This window comes from Ostrinia nubilalis, chromosome 15 (assembly GCF_963855985.1).
Source record: "Ostrinia nubilalis chromosome 15, ilOstNubi1.1, whole genome shotgun sequence".
NCBI lineage: Eukaryota > Metazoa > Arthropoda > Insecta > Lepidoptera > Crambidae > Ostrinia > Ostrinia nubilalis.
The window spans coordinates 558,236-581,783 of NC_087102.1; the positions used below are offsets into that span (position 1 = coordinate 558,236).

Genomic DNA, 23,548 nt, shown 5'->3' on the forward strand with positions numbered 1-23,548 from the left:
CACTAGCCACGCCGTTGGTGGACCCCAACCCAGCGGTCCGGGACTGTCCATGCCACTGCTGGACTGAAAGAAGAAGGAGACCGAGGACGGTCTCCTGTCAGGAGAGGCCGTGTAGGAGATGTGAAGATTTGCGGGGACCGTCCCTATATAAGCCAGCGCGCAGTGCGACTCGGGCTCACTTTGCCTTCAGCCGTCGCTGCGATCGGAGCTCTCGGATTTTGTATTTTGTGTGTTAATTATTTTTGATTGTAATTTTTGTTTTCTTATTAAAATCAGTGCGAAGTCATTTTTGTCTTTTTAAAAAAGTACTTTCCCTCGGGATTCGCTACATTACTATATTTGTTACAGACTGGCGCGAGAGAGGTGAACCACGGATAAGCTCAAAATTGTTCTTTATCTTAGGTCATACCTACTCGTATATCTGGCATTCTGATTCTTAGGTAGAGTACAGTCTATATGATTCTAGAGTCAGGACAGCTATTGAAAATCTTTACTACGATATATTTCTCGTTGACGACTTTAACCCATGTCGTGTGGTCCGTGGACACGTGTCCACGCGGAGATACAGTCCGCTGGCCACTTTCGAGGGGTCCATATTCGGTTGCATAAAAAATATTGTCATAATTTAAGAGTGCATAAAGTTTTTTGGCATACTCATCATTTCGCATAACGCTCATACAGAATAAATCATAAGGCATATATTTTTTTGCCATAACCACTTTTATTATAATAATATTTTGGTATATATTTTTTCTGTATTCTTGTTTTTTTAATAACGATTTCTAGGCATAACATTTTTTGGCATCTAAACCAGTGCCATAAATATTTCTATTCATAATATACAAAATACCATAATGTTAACAAAATATGAAATATAAAAATGTTATACATATAAAATATAAGTTAACAATTAATATAAATAGACAAGCAAGCATGCAAACAAGCATGCAATCAAACAGCAAGCACGCAAGCATGCAAGCAAGCTGCAAGCATGTAAGCAAGCAGCAAGCAAGCATGCAAGCAAGCAAGCAGCAAGCAAGCAGCAAGGAAGCATGCATGCAAGCAAGCAAGCATGCAAGCAAGCATGCAAGCAAGCATGCAAGCAAGCAGCAAGGAAGCATGCATGCAAGCAAGGATGCAAGCAAGCAAGCATGCAAGCAAGCATTAGGATTGCCTTATCTCCGGCGCTGCGGGAAGTGCGGTCCTTCCGCTCTGGCGTAACATATACCCGGCATGCCATGCTCGCTTCCGCAGCTTCGGCTTGCTGGTCGCCTTCGGCGACCAGCCTCAGCCGCTCCAGCTCGCACGGCTGCCGGATATATGTTACAGCGAGCGAGGACCGCACTCCCTCTGCGCCTCCTGCTTTTAAATTACACTCTAGTATAGGGCAGACTAGTACCACGTGGAAGAGACCACGGCCAGTCGGGATCTACATAATTCCAGACCAGGCAAGCTTAATGTTGTAAAAGAAATGTCGACTGTATATGTGCGTTATAATAGATAAGAGGGATTCGAGATCAAACAGAATGTATTTTCACGAGCTTAAGTTTTCTAAGAGACAGGTCAAAAATTAAGAACAAAAATGACAATGACACAGAGAATTTAGTTTTTACAAATCTATAGGCCGAAAGAGTATTAAAGGTGGAAGGAGGATCGTTCGCAACATCACAAATACATAATTATTTACTCTTCAATATTGGTTGTTCTTATAGACAATATTTATGACTTTAAATGTTATACATAATTAAATTATGTTTATTGTATTTTATTCAAAACAAACTTTAGGAATATAAAAATTATGTTCTTTACATTTATGATTATTTAAATTATGGTATTGAAAATTAGAGAAAGTTATTATTATGCCTAAGAAACCATTATGCATTTAGAAAACTATGCATTTCATAGTTTATGCGAAAAAACTTTATGCAAATACTGTTATGCCAAACTAAATTATGATGAAAAATGTTATGCGTCTGAGAGGGCACCCACTTTCGAGCACCTTTGTGGCCGGCCACTGGACTGGCAAACGCGATTTGTCGCCCGACGCATCGCTACACCGGTCGGACTCGTGAAAAATTACAGGGTAGGTAGTGGGGATTTCAAAAAGAAATAGCAAATAAAGACATTGGGTTATTTCAACTATCGAAATAACTGCCTACTTTATTTTACTAGGAAAAGAAACATTAAAGCTGCGTTGCACTACCATATTTTAACCGAGACTATAACCTTAACCGGTGTTTTTTGTATGGAGTTTGAAATACTCTTGACGTTTGTAAAGTAAAGTAAGGTGGCGCAACCCAGGCTTAGTAGTATATTTAAACTACTATTACATAAACTCTGCATCAACAACTCAATTTTAACAGTGAACGTTGGACATTTTGGTTTTGATTAAACTGTTTTGTTGTACGTAACTTCAAAACATAGCGAAACCCATCACGATCGTCGGATTTAGTTCGGAAATTAGGTGGAGTTGAGTTTCAATAATGGCACTACATACTCCAAATCTATTTCCACAACTTTACATTAGTAGACAACACATCAAGCTATTATGTTTTGTTGCAAAATCATACTTGTTCCAACTACATAAGACGCGACATTGTTAGCTTGACATGCCGTTGTCCTTACAAAGGTACAATATTAACTATAAGTCCGCCAACTGGACCGTCCACGCGACGGATTCATAGCAACAATGCTAATATCTTCTGCCCGATATACACTCAATGGGACTTCTTCACGACCCAATAAGTTGTTCGGAGATCCGTTTGAAGTAAAAATAGTCCGTTGCTGAGTTCAGTTCAGTGAATTCGTACTAAACCCACTCTACTTTTCTTATGGAATTACTTTTTCATAAGAGTAGGTGCTTGATGTTGCTTCGATTTATAAAATATCATGTGTAAAGTGTTTGTGTTTGTGTCTATCTCTATGGATATAAGCACGGATGAATCGCCCCATTATCCTTATTTTTGAAGACGAACAGTTTGGGTTTAGTTAGGTACCCCTTGTGACAGTAAAAACAATAATTATTGTTGATAATATTGCGTTAGGTTTTATCACCGTAACATGATGTAGAGTTTAAGAATTTATTAGGTATAATTAGTTTTAATGTGCATAACAAAATGTTCTATCAACAAAAATGATGACATCAGCAACTACTAAACACAAACTAAGCAAAACTTACATTATGGCGACGACCTTATTGACAAAATAATTTTGCTCAGCAATAACAAAATATTATGCCGTGTACCTACCGACCTAGAGTGTACCTACCGACCTACCCAACTAATGACTTTAGTATTATTTAGACCTGAATCTTTGCAAAACAGTTAATTAATTTCCCAGTCAACTTAATATCGGAGGAACTTAGTCATTCAGGAACCAATTCGCGGGGCCCATAACATTTTATGGGGGCCGTTGCTATCGCTTATAACGATTCGATGCGGTAATCGTTAAACTCAACGACAGATAGTGATGTGCCGGGACGAGGAACTGTCATGTGATAGTGTCATCAAAAGGAATTTGAGACCATTGAATAAATTATATTGCCATATAAAATTGCCATATAAAATAATAACATTCCATGGAAAACTTCCTCAAAAAAAAAATAGGTATAGTAACTTATTCAAATGTCGTTTTCAACGTTTATTATGTTATAAATAATACTTTTAAAAGTATTATTTATAACATAATTAACATAAACATCATATTTTCCATCAAGACTTCTTATTATAGGGGTATTTTATTAAGTAGGTACTTACCTAAGTTTGCAAAAGTAGCGATCTACAACTACATCTATACTAATATTATAAAGAGGTAAAGTTTGTGTGTTTGTATATTTGTTATATTGTAAGGGGTAATCTCGGGATCTATTGAACCGATTTTAAAATTCTTTCACCGATAGAAAGCCACATTATTGCTGAGTGTCATAGAGGTTATATAAAAAACCGAAAAATTCCGAAGAAGCCGCGGGCGGAAAGCTAGTACTTAATATTAAAAAGAAAGCCGAAATGACCCACCCAAATTTGATTCCTATGGTTCCTACATAACGTGACCTCTGAAATATCAAATGTCACTGAATATTTAAGCCACTTTCCCTCCCTAGCCCTTCGTTTACGCGCGAAGATTATTAGTGCTAAACTGTTTATTAGTTGGTTATCTGAGCGATCTGCAGGAGGCTGCCGTTACGTAGGCCCGATAAGGTCGCGGGTAAGTGGCGTGTTTATAAGCACGCGGTCATTTTCCATCAACCCTTAATGAGATAAAGTTATCATTTTGATATGAGACTCATGGGGCATGAAAGTTGTTAAATAGAGACTCATTCATGTGAGAGATCAGAGAATAGAGAGAGAGAAAATCCGTACCAAGACTTTCCAATTTTGATCAGATCTATCACATTCTTTGAAAAATCTATTTTTTGTAAAGGTAACTAAATGTTGATTTCATTAACACTTTATAAGATCTCAGTGTAGCACGAATTTCTGACTCTATGTGCCGAAATTAACCGTATTTTAGCTTGTAATATAATTTATTAAGTTTAACTCACGTTTACAATTTGGCACCACGCCAGAGTAGGCTTAGAAAAAATCCTTTATTTTCAGCAGAGAAAATTCCATAATTACAGTTTAATTTGAACCCTTAATCCTAACTGATTTATGCGTCTTTTATTCGCTTTTTCTTAAAACAATTAATTTATAACCCAAGAAACTCATAACTTACTGCTAAACTATAATTTATTATTCTAATTAACGTGGGAAAGAGACGAAGCTAGGGTTCGTGGGGTGTGTGAGAGGGATGGAAAGCCTTTGTTTTGTTCACAAAGGATCGGTAGATTTATGTTGTACAAGTTTGCGTCATTGTCCCGGTCATTAGGACAATGAGATTCTGTATTGTTACTAAGATCTGAAAGTTTGTTCGTCTTGGTAGTTCAATAAGTTGTTCTGGCTGTGGGAATATAGTCCAATACCGATGTATTTTGAGGTCTAAAAGGAAAATAAGAGAGTTTTCTGTATTTCACATCTTGAAATTCAACCTAGGGCATGAGAAATCAATAAAATTGCTATTTTCTAACTTTATTTACAATACCACACGGATTCATACTACATACACCATAGCAGCAAAACACTGTGTTCCGTTACATTACAAGCACAATACTTATCTAACACACTTTTTTTATCGAAAAGAATCTAGCAAACTAATTAAAATCAGTCCAGCCAAAAAACGTATCACCTGTCGGACACTCGGTTATCGCGCCATCTCTCATTTCCGACTTCAGAGGGCGCTCGCGTGGCTCCGTCCTGCGGTAACAACCTGACAAGTTTATTTACTGCTCGGCTACAGTATTCGGAAATTAACCAAGTAGGTACTGTTTGAAAACTTTTAAATAAGTCAAAAGAAATCCAGTTTACCATTCTGTCTTCAGATAGAAGTTGTAATTCAGAAAGTATGAGAGTCAAACACAACGCGAATAGACCCCGAATTATTGCGATAGTCATTCCAACTTTTAAATTCTTTCTATCATCCAGCTAGATTCTAGACCATTAAGAACAGGTCTAGAATAGATAGATAATATAATAGTTTAATTTTATCTTCACAAAACAAAAAATATCATTCCTATTATATTATTTTTTCTTAAAAGGTGGACATTTTGAGAGAACTTTATGTGAGGTCTTTAATAATACACTTATTTGAGTTTTTCAAACTTGTTTATTACCACTTTAATTACATTTTGAACGCAACGCAGCGCCCCTTGTGTCAAACATCACTATATTACCGCAGATTAAAAAACTGTGTTAATGCCATATAATTTACCGCTAACCAAGTGTTTTGCATTTCGGACCCAAAAATCTAAGGTTCAGTAGACTCTCTTACACAATTGGCCATGTTACAAACAATACCATTATGGTACCAAGATATCTTTACTTTAAAGTACCTAGATATTTTTTTTTAGTACCTCAATCGTCGATTGCTGGCCACTAAATAAAGCTCATATTATTATCAACAAAATTGTAGAAAATCTTTGACAAGTGGATTTTTTCGTAAGTTATCATACCTTTAAAAATTTCCTATGACCTCTTGTAATCCTTGACCTCACCTGGAGTAAGAATAGGTATATCAACGCATACTTTAACTTTAAACGAACATTATGTTCATTACTGAGTAATGAGCCTACTGGACCCGATTCTAATTGTCTTTTTTATTGTAAACGGAAGTCCAACGTAAAGCGGTGACAAAAAATGAAATAAATTACAGCTATCTGGCTCAATTCATCTATTTATGTTAATTTTACATTTAAACTATGGAAGTAAAGGCCTATATGCATATTGAATGGTGCTTTGATAGAATATATTATTTTAATTGAGCTTTTATGTTTCTATTACGTCATTGTGTGCCAATTTAACTCTTGTATATGAATTATGAATACGGCAGCGTTGCTCATATAATCCACCATAAAATGTACTGATATAACTGCCCTTATTTTAAATACAAGCTTTTAAAACAAAGAGAGAAATTTTGAATTTCGGCTTGACTCTCTGAACCTAGATATTGGCGAATTTGGTGAACTGTGTAATCGACTAGTTAGTCGCCATAAAAAAAAAGTAGAAACTAAATGTTTTTACCCTTCCCTTAGTTTTTTATAACTAACCAAAATTTGAAAATTATAAATAACTTGAAAAAATCGAACTGCCTACGGCGGGAATTGAACCCACGACCTTCCGCTTGCCGGGTGACTGCTCTTCCAAAATAGTTTGAGATGCGACTCTTATTAGGCTGGGTTGCACCATCTTATACACGGTTAAAGTTCAATGGTGCAACTCAGACTTAACGCTAAAAATTAAACAACTAAGTAACCAAAATTTTTAAAACTCCGACTCGAACCGCAGGTATTTGTATCTGTTTCTTAAACTTGTATAACTTTTACTCAATTACCAATTAAAAGTTTGGTTAATGAAGTTTATTCAATTTAGCCGTGAACTCTTCAACAAAGCTCTTACGGACATTTGTAGAATTTAATTTAGTAAACTGGAGCGTCCTTTAAGTGGAATGACGTAAGTCCCTTTTTCCTGACAAATAAGGAACACCTCTGTTAAATTAGTCCAGCGTTCATGTCGAATTATGTCAGCTTTTTCAGTACGTTCTTCAAACTAAATTTTATTTCTGGACCCGAAAAGTAAACCACATTCAACAAAAAGCTTTCGTACCATGTTACAAATTACAGCACAGTAATTATTATAATCTTTAAATAAATAAGTACTATTATAATGCGTCAAACCAATAATAAAAGCCTGAAATTTTATTTAAGATAATTAAACAAAATAAAAATGTTTCAGAACTTTGGTTATTAAACCGTGATTTCGCGACTTATCAACTTCTGCGCCAGCCCCTCCAATAGAATCGTCCTGAGTTTCGGACATTAAAAATGTCTTCATTAAGGCCGTGTCGAGGGACACAGATGGCGCCACGGTGCCGAATTAAAGAGAAGAAAGGGAGGGCACGACATTCATTAACTCTCCAGGGTATGTTAAGAAAGTGATTTATTCGGGTATTCTATCAAATCTTCTGATGCAATAATACAAATATTTTTGTTAGGAAATGTCACGAAATTAAGTGTAGCCGTATTAAACGTTAACCTACTACCCATTTACATAAAAAACAAAGAAGCGTTATATTTGTAGCATTACAGCAAACAAACAGCTCGTGTCAACACCTTGCATGACAATTGACATTATCAATTACGAGTAGTCAAGTATCCTAGATCATAGTAATCTAACGTTTAGATGTTGTATAATTCAGTAAAAATATCTATAGTAATAAGGAAAAAGATATTAAACTTGGTCAGCTTTTCCCGAAAACTTAAATTATCACACACGACAAATTACATCAGATAATCAGATGGATAAATTTGCATTCATATTATGTGTCACAAAACAAAATAATAAATTATTATGCAAAAAAATATACGAGGAATAGGTTTCAATTAATTAAGTAAGATGTAGTCAGTTTTAAAACGGGTATCTTAAAACTTCTTTTGATGAACATTTCGTGCGGTGTACGCTGGTCGTTTGCTTTGCTACGTCGTAACTGCTACGAAATATGATCGTAGCATCATAAGCAACTTTAGTTCTCTTCATATAATTTGAGTGTAGCCGTGATGAATGTATGTACTTTTTTTATTGAAATTAAATCCAGAAGCTTTCACTTTAGCTACTAGTGCTTGAAAATTTCGTAATGTGCAACGAATTTTTCATTAATATAATATTCAACAGGATATTGTGATACTAGAGTAATTAAGTGTTTTGCATAACACTTACGTCATATTTTACGCAGCTGAAGCAGACTTTATCCCACTGCACTGGTTTGAGTTCTTTGATTTTTTTGATAAATGGTATACATAATTATATGAGTAGGGTGGGCATGAAATGACAGTCTAAATTCTACTTTCTCGGTTTTTTGATGAACATGGAGGAGGTTTACATAAAATACATATACCTACAAGTAAAAATCTTAGATTTAAATACTCCAAACCAAAGTCAAATGCTCGTGTCTTCATAGTCCATGCCGTAAGACTAATCAAATAAGCATGTTAATATCCGTAATTAACGGCAGCCATTAAAAGTGATTTTAAATCACTTGTGTTTACGTTGCAATTGACGGGGTTTTGCAAAACAATCGCCATCTGCGGCGATTAGCTCGCAAATCGCTTGCGAAACCATTATTTATGGATCGTATTCAAATCGATGTATTTATGCGATCATTAAAGTATTACCTCTATAGTAATTGCTCGGGACACGATTGGAAAGATCGAGATGGAGATCGTTTTCCATGTTTCATTACCACAGTGTTTAACTTGTTTATCAATTTCCTTATAATTTGAAGCAGTCTGGGCCGATACTAATATTTCGTAGTCTAAACGATAAAAAGTGGTTCTGTAGGTTCTGAGTTTGTTAAATACGGTGCTCTTTCTCAATACTTATCAAATGTTGGTCTCGAAGCGCTGGTAGGGCAAAAAGATGTAGAGGCTACCTAAGAGCAATAAACCTCCCTAAGTTTTTTTATCTGTCTTTTATTTTCATTAAATATTTGACGATTTGTCAGCTCGACCACGCTCTGCGAACGTAATGTAGAGGTTAGTAAGGCCGTGCAGGACGCCTTCTACGTCATTCTGACCTGTTCTGTCTTAACACTTAATTGGTGCGGATAGATTTAAAATCATTTGCGTGATGAAGTCCAGTTAGAGGCTCCCCCCGATAATGGGCAGGTCGACATGCGGTGGATATGCAATACAATTAGATTGAGGAAACGCGGGTGTTGGACAGCTGATTGTCGCGTTACAGCTGATATGAGTGATACGGCAAAGCGCAGGTTGTCCCGGTGTTTATAACGGGCAACGAAGCAGAAAGTGGTAATAGAGTTAATTATTATATTATTGAAATGTTATTCTGTAGGGTCAGAATTAATGGGAGTTATGGACATGGACGTATGGACATATTACAGTACTTATTATTATTCTGTGATATTACGAGGAACATCACTCTGAATCGTGATTCAAAATGATGACCACGACCACTCTGACAAGAGTGTACCGACTGAGAAGAAGAACTAGGTCTTATAATGTTATTCATTTAATGTTGTCTTTCGTTATTAAAAATACACAAAAATAATGTAAGTAGGCCAGCTTTTAACAAATCACAAGCTGAAAGTTTTTCATTGCCTTATTATACTTTCTCCGAACAGTTAAAATGTAGGTACTATAGAGGGCAGAGGCATACTTAAAAAGTTCTCAACTCGTGCCGCAACATGAAAATTTAAACAAAAGTAGAACTGTGGCCGCGGGGGCCGTAGTTTCTTTATTTGTTCGTATGTCCGCGGAATGCTGGCCATGTTTACTACTGAACTTTTTACACTGCTGGACAAAGATGTGGGTACTAATCTAAACAAAAATATTGCCGTGTTTGTCTAATGTTTTATATTAATTTGAATAAAACCAATAAGTTTAGTAATAATAAGTAGATTATATTAATATTGTCTGTTTTCCAAGAGCAAGAGCATTATGTGTGTGTTTATATCGCGGATTAGGTACAAAAGCAAATAACATATTCTATGAATGCAAACAATGGATTCAACCCTTATTTAAAATTCAGTGGAATTTTCTGCAGTAGCATGGGGATCCCCATATTCACAAATAGACTCACGTAATGCCGGGCGGCCACTAGTAATATTTACTTCCAAAAACATTTAGGCATTCCTATCTTTTCATCCCAACATTTTTGGACGAGAACTCACATTTGTCATTACCATATACCATACCATTACCATTTGTACCCAAATGAAACATGCTGATACGGGAATAACCTACAAGTTACCACGGATCAAGTTTAAACTTCCACACGGAAATAAACTCGCCTCTTAGCGCCAGGCGCCATTAAACCATAAAATGTAATGAGCATTGAAGATATGGAATTATTCCGGAAGAAACATGTTACTATACAAGAATTGTAATTTAAATACTTCCGAATGGGCATATCTTATTTACGATTGTTATTATATTTTACCACATGAATTAATTTCACGTAAGTTTTACAAATTGGGTAAAAAGTTACATTTGCTTTTTAGTCAGATTAACTGATTGGAGAAAGCACACATGGCACCAACTCCATTATTGCAAGTTATTGATTATGTGTTTACATAAATGGAATTTGTTTAAATAAAAACAATTTCGGATCGATTACAGTGAATGACATAATGATAACCAAAAGCATGGTAGTATGATGAAGATAATTAAACTGATTATTTCATCGTCGTCACTTACTATACAAAAAAATATATTAGATTTTTTTTTAATCTAGATATTTTTCCTCGGCCGCCATTGTACTGAGTAAAGTTTACGGTAACGTCCCAAAGCACGCGAGACCGGAAGCGGTGTAACGTCGAGCCACTTCCGGCTGCAGTTAATAACAGCCGTAATTCTTTGTGGAAAACAAAGCCTGAACAATATTTTGGACGCACTTGCCTTTTGTGGTTGTTCGTGAGTTCTTTTTCAGCGGGTGGTTGGCTGAATAATTAAGTGGGTCATAATAAGACACAAAGTTTTAGTTGTAACTTGAAATAAATGTAAAAAAAAGGTCCTTATTTTCAAATTTAAACGAAGTTTATTTTACCAAACGTTAGTAGAAGTACCTACCTACTTATGCACGTTTTTCTTAAGTTTCATCTCACTAGGTAGGTATGCTTTATTTAACCTCTCTGACATTTAAAAATATGTATAATTGGAGATAATAGGTTCAATCTGAATAGTAGACGGTGTTTGAAAACTGTTTAAAACTAAAGAAAAGCTGGCTTGAAACAATACGTTATTTACGAAAACACAAATTAATTTCATTTGGCTCCTTAATTTCTAATTAACGCCAATTAATAAAATTTGTGTTCATTACAATCTACCCCGTCATGTTTGTTTACAGCTTCTCTAATGAGCCGAATTCTCCATAATTTAATTAGTGTATTATGTTCCACCATGATTACTCGAAGCAATGGAAATTAGCCGCCATGAAATTGTGCGGAGCCCCTAGGCGGCTTTCACGAGCCCATAAAACCCCATAATCCGAAACCTAGCCATTTTCCAAATTAACCTTAAAATAAGCCTTGATTAATAAACGGAGATTCTATGGCCCGTATTCACAATGTAAACTCCGAAACAACATTCAGACATACTTAGATACTATTTACAAACTACTGAAAAAAATTTACGTTCTTTATTTCCAGTTGGTTTTTTCTATTGGTGACAGTTTAGAAGTCACACATTAGAGTAAAATAAGTGGGTAGAATGAATCTATTTAGTACGCTTCTACCACATCAATAGACTATTCAATGTGGGTTACAGTAACAATAATAAACTTCAAAAATGGTAGATGGTTATTGTATTATCGTATACCATATTTTTCAATTATAAGCATGACTGAATAAAATTAGCATTAAGTATTTTTAATCAGTCAAGCGTCCGCCTAGAGCATGTTTTACTTGCCTGGATATTTAAATAATTTCTAAGATGAAAGTAAAAGTTTAGTGATACGGGCCATAGGCATCCTTTACGTTGATTAAATTTCAACGAAATCAAACTTTAGCCGGCAAATTATAAGGTACATTTCCTCGGTTCCGAAACAATAGGACGTAATTTGTACAAAACGATGCGTAGTCACGATATCAGTGTAATCACGCATAGGAAAATGATTTTTACATTATGACTTTGTAATTAAAGCCGGGTGCACGGCAGAGTAGGCCAAGTTGGGCTGCATTTTCATTTAGACATTCTGAAGTTACTTTTGGAAGCATCATTTATTTCAATTTGAAATTGATATGAAACTGAGGGCTATGTCCAACGAACGTCGTGATCTACAAAGTATGGTAAAATAAATTATTCATGAATGTAATGTTTACTGCTATAGGTTTAACTCAGTCAGAGCCTGAGGATTTGGATGCCTGTGAAATATTTGCTAATTTTCATGTATTTATTACCCATACCGAAAGTTTCCAATTAAGGATTCCTTGAAAAACCTTTTATAACTAGAAATGTAGAGCCCTATTTCACGGTAAAATTATTTGATTTGACAGCACGAAAAACCAAAGTGTCATTACTTTGTCCACTCATATTACCCAGAAAATATCAAATTACCTTAATCTGATTGCGAAACTAAAACTCGATTCCAACCCTCTCATTGGGTGTTTTTCCAGCGGTCACACAAATGTCATTACAGTTTGTAAATAGTTCGTAAGTAAAAGTGGGTAAACATGTTGGTGTTATTGAGTTTAGCTCATCGGCTCGTGGCAGACTTGTAGGGTGTACGAGAAGGAGGGCCAAGTTCAGGTCAATATTTTAGGACATTATTTAGTCTAAGACTAGCTAGGTTTTTAAAAGCTCAACCGGTTCTCCTGTCTAATGTTGATCTTAATTTTATTGCGTGTATTTACATCTATCTAGGCATATAGTCGTTTTTCTATAACTTCCTGTGGTACAGCAAAACACGGAGTAAAGATGACATTGATTCATAAGGAGATACTATAATGACCATTATCAAAAACCATAAATACGAAAAAAATACTACGAAATAACACGCTTGGTCACCCTACCTAAATACGCGTTTACGTGCCCAACAAGTAACTCACTTTGTAGTTGTTCAGATTCAAGGGTCACCTTGAAAGCTCCATAATAGAGTATGCAGTGCTTAGAAAAAGTCGAGAATGTGAGTTGGGTTTCCATTGACAGTCAACAAAACCTTCCAGATGATTTATTTATGTTTGGTTTCGTGGCGAGTGTTGTAGAAATATTTGATAGCTCTTGTCACTGTCATACAGAGATATATCCTCGCAGAGAGTTCTCTTTTACTGACACGGGATCTACATCTTTTGTAAGTTTCTTGAACGAGAAAACAGTTGATGGTTAGTCGATTACTCATCGGAGCTGTGGTGGAACAAGTAGCAATTTTTTTGTTGTACCCATATTCTAATTTATTGGAGTCGTAGTAACCGCAGTGATCTGTGTGCTTACCATGAGTTTACGTTAGATGCGCTCGCTAGCGACTGCGTAAAAAATGTCATTAAATGCATGACAAATTGTATAGCGCCCCTAGCGACTACCTTCATGAACTAAAATCTTCATATAATTTTTTGACGCACTAGTTAGCGAGCACACCTAACGTAAACTCATGGTAAGCACACTCTGGTGACGATCTATTGTGATCGCCATTATACATATTAAAATTTGCTTTCGAGTCCTGCATCTTTTAGGTAATTCAGTATCTTTCGGGGCGATATGTATAACATCCTGTGGGCTTACAAAGTACCTAAGCAAATGTTGGTGAAGGTTACACCTACAGAGATATCCTGTAAAACTTTCGCTGCCAGTCAGCGATCTGGCGGACTGCGGGCGCCGCACGGGACAGGTAAGGTCACTCGAAGTCATGATGACATGGATGGGGCATTTTGATGAAAAATTATAATTTTGGGTAAAATAACAACTAATCAGTCCTTATTATATTAGTGTTAGCGTGGTGGGGCACAAGTTTGTTTATAGAATTGAAGTAGTATTGTGTTCACCATCATCACCTTTTTCATTTTCAAGTATTTTTTCAAACGGGTGCCAGCAATTTTTCGTGCGTTGCTTTTCAATAGATAGCTATTGAAAAGCGCTACATGTGCCAAGTCTCATACGAAAAGTAAAGAAAAAAGAGATAGTCAAATAATTGTAAGAACAAATAGGTACCTAGTTATTGTATCAGATATGTAGGTACAGGCAGCAAAAACAGTAGCACAGAAATAATATAAAAAGTGAGAAAAAGGCACTGAACAAACCAATGCAGCCACATTGTTGTCTTACCACACATAACGTGTTTGAATCGTCCAAGAATTCGTAACTCCGAGTACAAAACCTACCTCCATCAAACCTTATTGAGGTGAGGGCCCGTTCCACCCCCATTTCTATGATTCTTGTGCAGTCAGCGACCTGGGACTGTTCAGGTCCCAAATCGCCAGAATGACACCTCCGATAACGGACGGGTCCGTAGCTGGGAATATATATGTATATTCGAGCCGATAGCTTAGTTGTATGTTAGAGTAGGCGCACACCATTGATTTTTGTCGGCCGATAGTTTAGTCGGGCAGTTGATCAGTATGGGCATGTATGGGATTGCGCACACTACGCCGATTCGATTTGGCCGATTCTTCATACAATTTAAAATCGGGCACAACTATCGGCCAACTAAAAATCAACGGTGTGCGCCTACTCTTAAAATGACTTCGATTTTCGGTGGGCTCAAATTTAGAAGGATGTAAGGCGAAAACGTGTACAATCAAATCGTGAATTTATGTAGTTACTAAAGTTATATTTTTGTTTCCTATCACAACATAGGTACTGATTGAATGTCTGATATTGTTCAATGGACCGAGCCTAAACACTCATCGATATAATTTGAGTTCGTTTATTGAATTATGTATTTATATTCTAATTTTTTTTCTGTAATAGTTATTATGTATTTTATTTCCTATAAAATACATAGACCTTCGTCTGAGAATCGTTTTCAGAATAGTTATTTTTAATAGCAATTGTACAATAGATACAATTACGTAAAAACGACGTAATAATAAACATTAACACAACAATGGTATCTAAATTTATCAGTTCCCAGATCAGGCCGTTGCAGCCAAGGATTTGACCGAACAGCGCTTAGGAACACCTTGAAACGATCACTGTAATTAAAAAGTGCATTAGCCCCTATTATGGTTGGTTATTTTTCACGCAACAAATCAATGCAAGTAGTCGTAGTGGGAGGGACGTACTCAGGTCGAGTGAAAGGGCCTTTAGTTGGAAGTAATACTTTAACAGCTGCTAACAGCTGCTAACAGCTTCGGAATTAAGGGAACATAATAATCATATCTTTTCCACAAAATGCTATTAAGGTTTCGGGTTATTATTGAATATGAACTATACATTGATCCACAAAAAATTACAAATATAATATACCCAAGTAGCAATTTTCTGCATCCCCAAATGCGGACTAGTAAATACTAGGATATTTATTTATTTATTTATACTTCAGCACACAAAGTAACAAATGCACTGTGGCGGACTTAATGCCGGATGGCATTCTCTGCCAGTCAACCATGGGTCATGCAGAAAGAGTAAGGCGGTGCAAAATATTCTAAATTCTACAATGTAGCTGTGGCTGTGAGTCAGCAGTTTTGATGAGTGGCCACATTTGTCATCTTTTTGTTAGGGGGCTTATTTTTTCGTAATTATTCTATTCGGGGCCCCACAACACACCTGGGCCCACCCCTGCGGCCCAGCCTTGATACGGCGCGGGCGTCTGACGCAACCTCCGCGCTATGGCCATCATAAAGCAGTTGTGGGGCATTCAAATGATTTATTTGTTGACCGATAATTACCTGACGCTAGACAATGAAGGTTTAATAAGCTAATGACACCCTGATTTGTTTTGTTATGGTAATTGGATCGAAGAAAAATGTTCGTTTTGCAACGAGGAAAGTGAAACGAATACCTTTGCGTTTTGTTTGTTACGGTTAGGAAATCAATACGTTAAAAGCCTTTTAGCAGGTTGTAATCATACATGTTGTTCCTTTTATTATACAACAAAATATGTACTTAATACTATTTTTCAACATTTCATTCCCAAAGTGACTGGGCAATGGACCATCAGTCTCATGCTGTCTTGTCATCTGTCTATCAAAAGGCTCTATTTCGTTTTAAGGCCTATTCACCTGAGCGATATTCGCTGCCGCTGTGGGTAGAGGTACATACCGCGCGGGTTTCGCTCAGGTATTTAGTATCAAGTACCGCGGCTAGAGCGACCCGCTTAGGTATGAACAGTAATATTACCGCATACCCACTGGGTTTTCTCTGCCGCAGACGGTAGCGAATACCGCTTAGGTCTGAACAGTATTATTACCGCATACCCACTGGGTTTTCTCTGCCACAGACGGTAGCGAATACCGCTTAGCTCTGAATAGGCCTTTAAACTCTATTAATTAATAACGACTCTATGTATACTCGCATTCGGGTTTCTAAGGCCTTTTTTCTCACCTGTGCGATTTAAATAGTACCTACCATGTTTCGTTGTGGAAAATTTCAGAATAAATCACAGTTAGTAAAGTTTTGTTTGAACGCACATAGAGCAAACACTGTATTTTGGGTTTAAAATAGACCGTTTGTTGTGCTGACCCACTTCGCGATGTTTGGGTTAGCTTCTGTTTTGGAAGGGGAAGGTAAATTTTGCTAATGATTTACACATTTGTAGGTACAGTCGGCCTGGAATGCGTGCGATTTTAAAACGGTTAACCATTTGGTTTCCAATCACTTATTTATAAATTAGAGACTCTTCAGTAATGCTGATGTGTAATTTTGTCTGTACATCTTCGCGTGATACTTCTTGGAGTCGTATTTTTGACATATCGAAGTCATAATTCGGATACGAATTCCTAAACAACTTATACAGGGTGTTGTTTTGTAAAACAACGCCCATCTTAGGGGTGGTAGTGCACATGAAAGTAATTACAAGAAAAATATATTTTTATATTTTTTTTTGGCATCAGTGTCGTGTATACTACCACCCCTGAGATGGGCGTTGTTTTACAAAACCACACCCTGTATTAATTCTGATTGTAAGGATTATCATTTATGTTATTATTTTTGTGATAATAATATGGTATGAGAACTACCAGACCACGCCGGCTATCGCTCGCTGGCCGTAGTTGCAGATACAAATCCTCCCAGGGCAATAAATTTGATGATCGTGTAGCCATTGTATTATGCGGCTTAGTGTAGCATTGTTATGTGGCGCCAGGCCAAGGAAGAACAACGCATAATATTATGAGAATAGAAATAAAACACGTACGGTATTATTTATCGGCTATAACTGCGCTTAGTTCTTCCGACCTACACTAACAATAATAAAATTGAACATTGGAGCAAATAGAAGTCTCAAGGTCTAATAATGTCTTCGAATTGTCTCATTATCTAAGTGGGTGTAGAAGAATTTTAAAGTGGTCTTCGTCTTATTTTTAGTGCCGGCTATTCAGTTTGATGGGACAGAGCAATCCTTGTTTATTTAAAAAAATCGACGTTTTTGCGTCTTTTGTAAGTTTATTTTATCTACTCTACACCTCGGTCAAAATACTCGTATGTGGCTAAGCCTTATAGTTATTAAAAGAACTAAGGTAATAAACAGTGAACTATTTTTTCACCTTAGGCCTTATGATGGCAACAAAACGCCTATCCCAAATATTATCTAAATATAATAAAAGGAGAAACAGACTGACTGACTGACATATTAACGCACAGCCTAAACGGCTAAACGTAGGCACTTGAAATTTGGAAGGGACGTAGCTTAGGTACCGTAGAGGTGCACTAAGAAAGGAATTCCCGAAATTTCCACGGGAACGGGAATTAGCGTCCTTCTGTATGAAAAAATCCTTTTGTATGAAAAATCTAAACCGCTTAAGTTAGACGCTTGAAACTTGGCATGCATGTACCTTAGTAAACTTAAAGCTCAGTTACAACAGGATATTGCAAAATTCCTACGGGAACGGGAGTTAGCGGGAAAAAACATTTGTATGAAAAAATCTAAACCGCGTAAGATAGATGAAGACGGGTAAAACGGGATCCACGCGTACGAAGTCGCGGGCGGCTGCTAGTTTTGCTATACATAGTGTTCGTCTTGGTAACATTTTACATGAAAACGTTTTTGGATTAAATGTTCTATTTCTAAACTGACCCGTCCGAGAATCGAATTGCCCTGCCTAACGCGGGCCGCAGCGATGAATATTGATAAAGCGGCCACTACTCAGCGATTACGCGCCCGCGCGGAACATCAGATACCGGGGTCAAAGGAACAGACGCTCGGGGAGATAAGTTCTACTTAAGTTTGTGGCTAAAATTAGGTAGGTCGTTTCGGCCTATGTAAGTTACAGCTGGGCATAACTGCGTAGGCCTCCTAGCTTTTTGTATCCAGCAATTTCAACGTCACTCCGTTGACGTGTGAGCGAACAGTGAGCGTCTTACACAATGTGCTAAGTGTCATTCGGACTTTAGGTTGACTAATTCACTAAAACTTTTTTAGCTTTTATATTCTGCAATATCCGAGTTTTTACACCTAAGAATTTGAAACATTTTTTTCAGTAATTATTATTATTACATTAATGATTAGATAATAGAATTATTTACACATGTTACCTATTTAGCGAAAAATAGATGATGATATTTCCCAAACAGTTTTTTTCTAAAACAAGATCGCATTTTAAGCTCGCCTGTACTAAAAGCATCACTTTCGGCCAAAAGACCGGACCTTCCCTATCAGCGGTGAAATTTACATTCTACGGGATGAAAGAAGATGAAAAATCGCCCGCGGTCACGCCGCCGCGATGGCCGATAGCGCGCGTTATAAATGAGCTCGCCTACAACATGCACTGAAAAAAGGGAATTTTACTTTATAGCCGAACTATACATAAAAACTACATTGATAAGATATAATGGTGTGATAGTAGGAACATTTTTTATTAAAACAAAGAGGCATAGTAGAGTTAATCAGCTGCTTGACTGCTTCCCTAAATCTACAAGCGAGACTTTAGTCCTACATAGTCGTTCTACTGGTTCTTAATATTTTTTTCTGTACAAAATATAGAATCATTAGGTATGTGACTGAATTTCCGGGGTAATCCTGAAAATCTTAGCTTGATTTCATTGGGCTATTCTAAAATCGAATAAACTATGCCTGCGCCCGCCAAAACGAATCTTCATACAGATCTATTTGTTGACCGCGCTCTTGACATTGACATTGTTTATGAGATCCATCATGGCGGGTAATCATGGGTATTTACGACATGTTCGTATAACACTGATTTATTCTGCTGTGCGCGATAAAAATGCTCTAGTCCTCTGGCAACTGTCTCTAGGTCGCAATTTACATTTGTCGTTTTAAAAACTAGAATTTTGCAAGTTTACTACCTACTTGGTCTATAAAAAATAACAAAAAACAAACGTAGTTATTATTAGATAGCATTCATAAGAGAATCTTAATTAATACATATTTGTAAATGTCAAATTTTGTAATGAAGAGGTACGTGACTATTCCCGTCTCTCGTTCCCACCGCTGCAACTCCTGTGTAGCCAGGATCTACAGCTTGACCGCCATAAAAACCCAACCAATGAAGGTCAAGTTTGTCCCGTAATGAAGAGGTTGGGTTGTTTCAGTGTTAGATTAATATAGAGAAGACAGTCATGTGTCCTGTTCCAATTTTTATCCTTTTATTTTTCACGGATTGTAGCAACATTATCACTCCAATTTTTTATTAAGAAATAATGGCTGTGTTGTAGTATTAATAAAAAAAAATACGGTTCCACATTGGTCATATTTTTAACGTTACAATGCACACTAGTTGCATATTGAAATAAATCATGTAAGTTGGCCCTAAAGCCCGTGTCCCCAGCCCGTCTGCCCGAGCGCAGCCCGCTGCCAAATGTCATTATGACAAGCTATGACGCGCGTGTCACTCTCTCTTGGCTTGTTTCACATAAACATGTTTTTCTCATCGCCACGAGGGTGCTGCAAAAACATTTATCGTACGATCGTATCACTGGACGTTTCGTTATTTATAGGTTAAACTGTGCGTGTGAATTGTACAGTTGGATTCGGAAATTAATCTAACATTTTTTGTTTAAGGAAGTCAAAAATACAGAGTTACTTTCAGTGGGCGGGATATTGCTTGGTAGGCTTCGTACACTGCAAGAGCAACAAAAAGTAAAAATAAATACTAGTTATAACCTGCTACGAAACGGGTTACATATTTGGATAATGTTAGCAGGGAAGAGTAGGATAGTTATTTTAGTTAACGAATGTAATACGAATCAAACCTTTAATCCTACTTTTCCTTACATCGCTTTTAAGGAACCAAGATATTTTGGTGCCAGTATTCACGGCATAAATTGAATTAAATATTTATGAATACAACTGTACGCACAGCGTAGTGCTAATATCACGCTTACATGTTTAAAGAAACTCCGGAAAACATTTTCCTCGTACTAAAAAAATCCTCTGGCAAAATTTTTGTTAGGTAAGCTTCGTTCACACTTACGACCTAATCTATCGCTGAAATCAAAACGTGACTAAACCATTAGTTAGTGAAAAACTGCAGTTTTTTTCTAAATAGGTAGATCTACACGGAATAATACTTAAACACCAACACAATTTTAGTCCACCATTTAAAAATATGACTTTGTTGTAAGAACAGTTACTTAAGTTTCTTTTGCTCCTTGATTTCAAGCTGCCAAAGTTTTTAATTCATAAATATGCTTCCAAGCAGCTAAAAATACTCCGTTGTTCGTTCCATCAAAATCCCCATAAATATATAAGCACCCATTTTCCAAAGTTTTCCAAAAATGCATAGCAGACTAATAAGCGACCCTCGCCCCAAATTGGGATCTCGAGGGTCCTGAGGGTGCCGTGCTTTATCAACTTCTTTGAGACGTTATTGAATTTACAATTAACTTTTTCGATGCATATTTTTGAGTAAAGTGAGCGTGGAATGAGATGTGTGGTTGTTTTTATATTGATACTGTACAATGACGTGGTAATCAAGCGAGTATAATAATTGATAACGATTTTAAATATTAGCCGTGTTGTTTTAGAGTCGTTTTACTCGTATACTGTCTATAAGTATTCAACATAATGCCTTATAGTTAGGTTTACATAGAACATGTAGAGCAAAGTATATCGAGCTCTGATTTATCACTGAAAAGAAGACGTCTGTCTGTCTGTCTGATTTTGAGTTGTTTATTTGCATCTTGCCTGTCTTTCTCATGATGATGATGATGATGATGATGATAATATCACAGGAAGGTCAGTCTATATGATGCATTTTACATAATAACCACTCCCACTAGATACATGGGTCACTAGCGGCCGCCCGCGACTTCGTACGCGTGGATCCCGTTTTACCCTTTAGGGGTGGAGTTTCGTAAAGTCTTTTCTTAGCGGATGCCTACGTCATAACATCTACCTGCATGCCAAATTTCAGCCCGATCCGCCCAGTGGTTTTGGCTGTGCGTTGATAGATCACTATGTCAGTCAGTCAGTCAGTTATATTTTAGAATACTTTTTCTTGTTCTTATTTATTTCGCGCTTGGCAGAGCGTTGGTGGTCATTTTACCTTTTGCGTGTCTCCATTTTGCTGGAGTGCCCTAACAGATGTCTCAAGCTACAGCTGTGCAGAATAGTGCTTACATACTAGTACTCGTATTAAATATGCATTCGATGGTAACCGATGCGAGCGATTATATCGATACAATCGCAGCGCACGTGCCTCCATCGCCCGCCGCGTGACCGGCCTGCAGAGTTGGGCGAATCTACATCTAGTGTGAGGGAATAGGCTCCATAGCGATAGTACAGGCGACAGCATGTCAAGCGAGCTGTGGTAACTTAATTCGTTGTGATAGGTGCGATTTTGCAACAGAATTGTACATCTATAGTCCGATGTGCTCTTGACTGTATCTTCTAGAAAGTTTTTACGATTACAAGTCTTATACCGATGTCTAGCATGAATAGATTTGGGTCTGTTTCAAGCAATAGGCATATGTACGAACATTTCATACATGTTAAATTGAATGCCACCAAAATCATTGTCCTGTAGAATGTTGTCAAGACGAGAGATGTGTGAAAAAGTTATCAGATCTCATGTAGAGTCAAGCTTCTAACTCCCCAGGATATCACTAGATACTATAAAACAAAGTCGTTTTTCTGTCTGTGTGTCCCTATGTATGCTTAGATCTTTAAAACCAACGGATTTTGATGCGGTTTTTAATGGATAGTGATTCAAGAGGAAGAGGAAAGTTTATGTATAAAACACGCATATTATAGAAGAGAAAAGCCGAGAAAATCCATTACACACCCGTGCGAAGCCGGGACGGGCTACTAATAACTTGTTTATTAAGTTACATTAGTCAAAATGTGGCATGACTGTTTCGCCGCTGAGTTCAAAAACAGTGTACCTACCTTACTAATGCGTCTGCATCAAATGGATTTATACAGGGTGGAATTTTGTAATGCCACCTGGAGGGAAAGTACCCATAATATTGTAGATAGAAAAAAATTATCAAAGAAAACATTCCTTTATTTTTGAAAAGAAATAGAACAGCATTCAAAGATTCCAAACATTTACTTGCCACACCCGGGAATTGAACCAACTAAAATCTGTTAAAAATTACACCCTGTATTTTTATTGCATTAATCGTTAGGGTCAAGTATAAGGATGAAATCTCTCTAACAAACTTGATAAAACAAATGAAAGGAAATCCATAAAATCTTAAATTATTTTAATTATGTACAGAAAATTGTATGGTATGATAGTGAATTTTCGAAAAATTTTCGAAAATCTATGAATGCAGTTCTCTTTCTTTTAAAAAATAAAGGAATGTTTTCTTTTAGTAAAATTTTCTATCTGCAGTATTAAGAGTACTTTCCCTCCAGGTGGCATTACAAAATTCCACCCTGTATATTATGCAGCTACAAATGCAATGGGGCGCATATGAACAGTATTACTATTCCACCTACTGTAACTGATCTTGATAAAGCTAGGTTCAAGGCGGGACAACTAACGCATAGCGTCGATGCTCAATATGCGCGCGCGCCGGCCTCGGGCTACATCGCGGGTTGCGACCTCGTGACCTGAGCTCTTTTATGTTTTTATCTACATATACTCACTATTACTAGATCTTTTAACATAAGGTCTTGAAGTAAAAAGTAAGGCAAATCAGAAAATCGACCCCACCAGGAGTCGAACCTGGGTCAAACACTCAAGCCGGTGCGAACCATTATGCAATGGATCGAAGCTATCAATTTGAATAAATTGTACTTAGGCACTACACTGTCATCTGCGGTGTTTCCGGACGGATACGACCTGCAAGCTTTCAAGAGGAGAGCGTATCTTTATCTTAAAGGCCGGCAACGCACCTGTAACGCCCCTGGATCTGCGGGTGTCTATGGGCGACGGTAATCAC

The 23,548-nt window shown here is 37.0% G+C and overlaps 1 protein-coding gene across 1 annotated transcript in view; it reads left to right on the forward strand.

Moving 5' to 3' along the window:
• The first annotated feature begins 10,225 nt into the window (after nt 1-10,225).
• LOC135078670 (stimulator of interferon genes protein) overlaps nt 10,226-23,548 on the forward strand; it is a 162,195-nt gene continuing 148,872 nt past the window's right edge. Inside the window, exon 1 of the mRNA XM_063973210.1 lies at nt 10,226-10,238. The gene's annotated coding sequence lies outside the window, so the exon portion shown is untranslated. The remainder of the gene's footprint in view (nt 10,239-23,548) is intronic.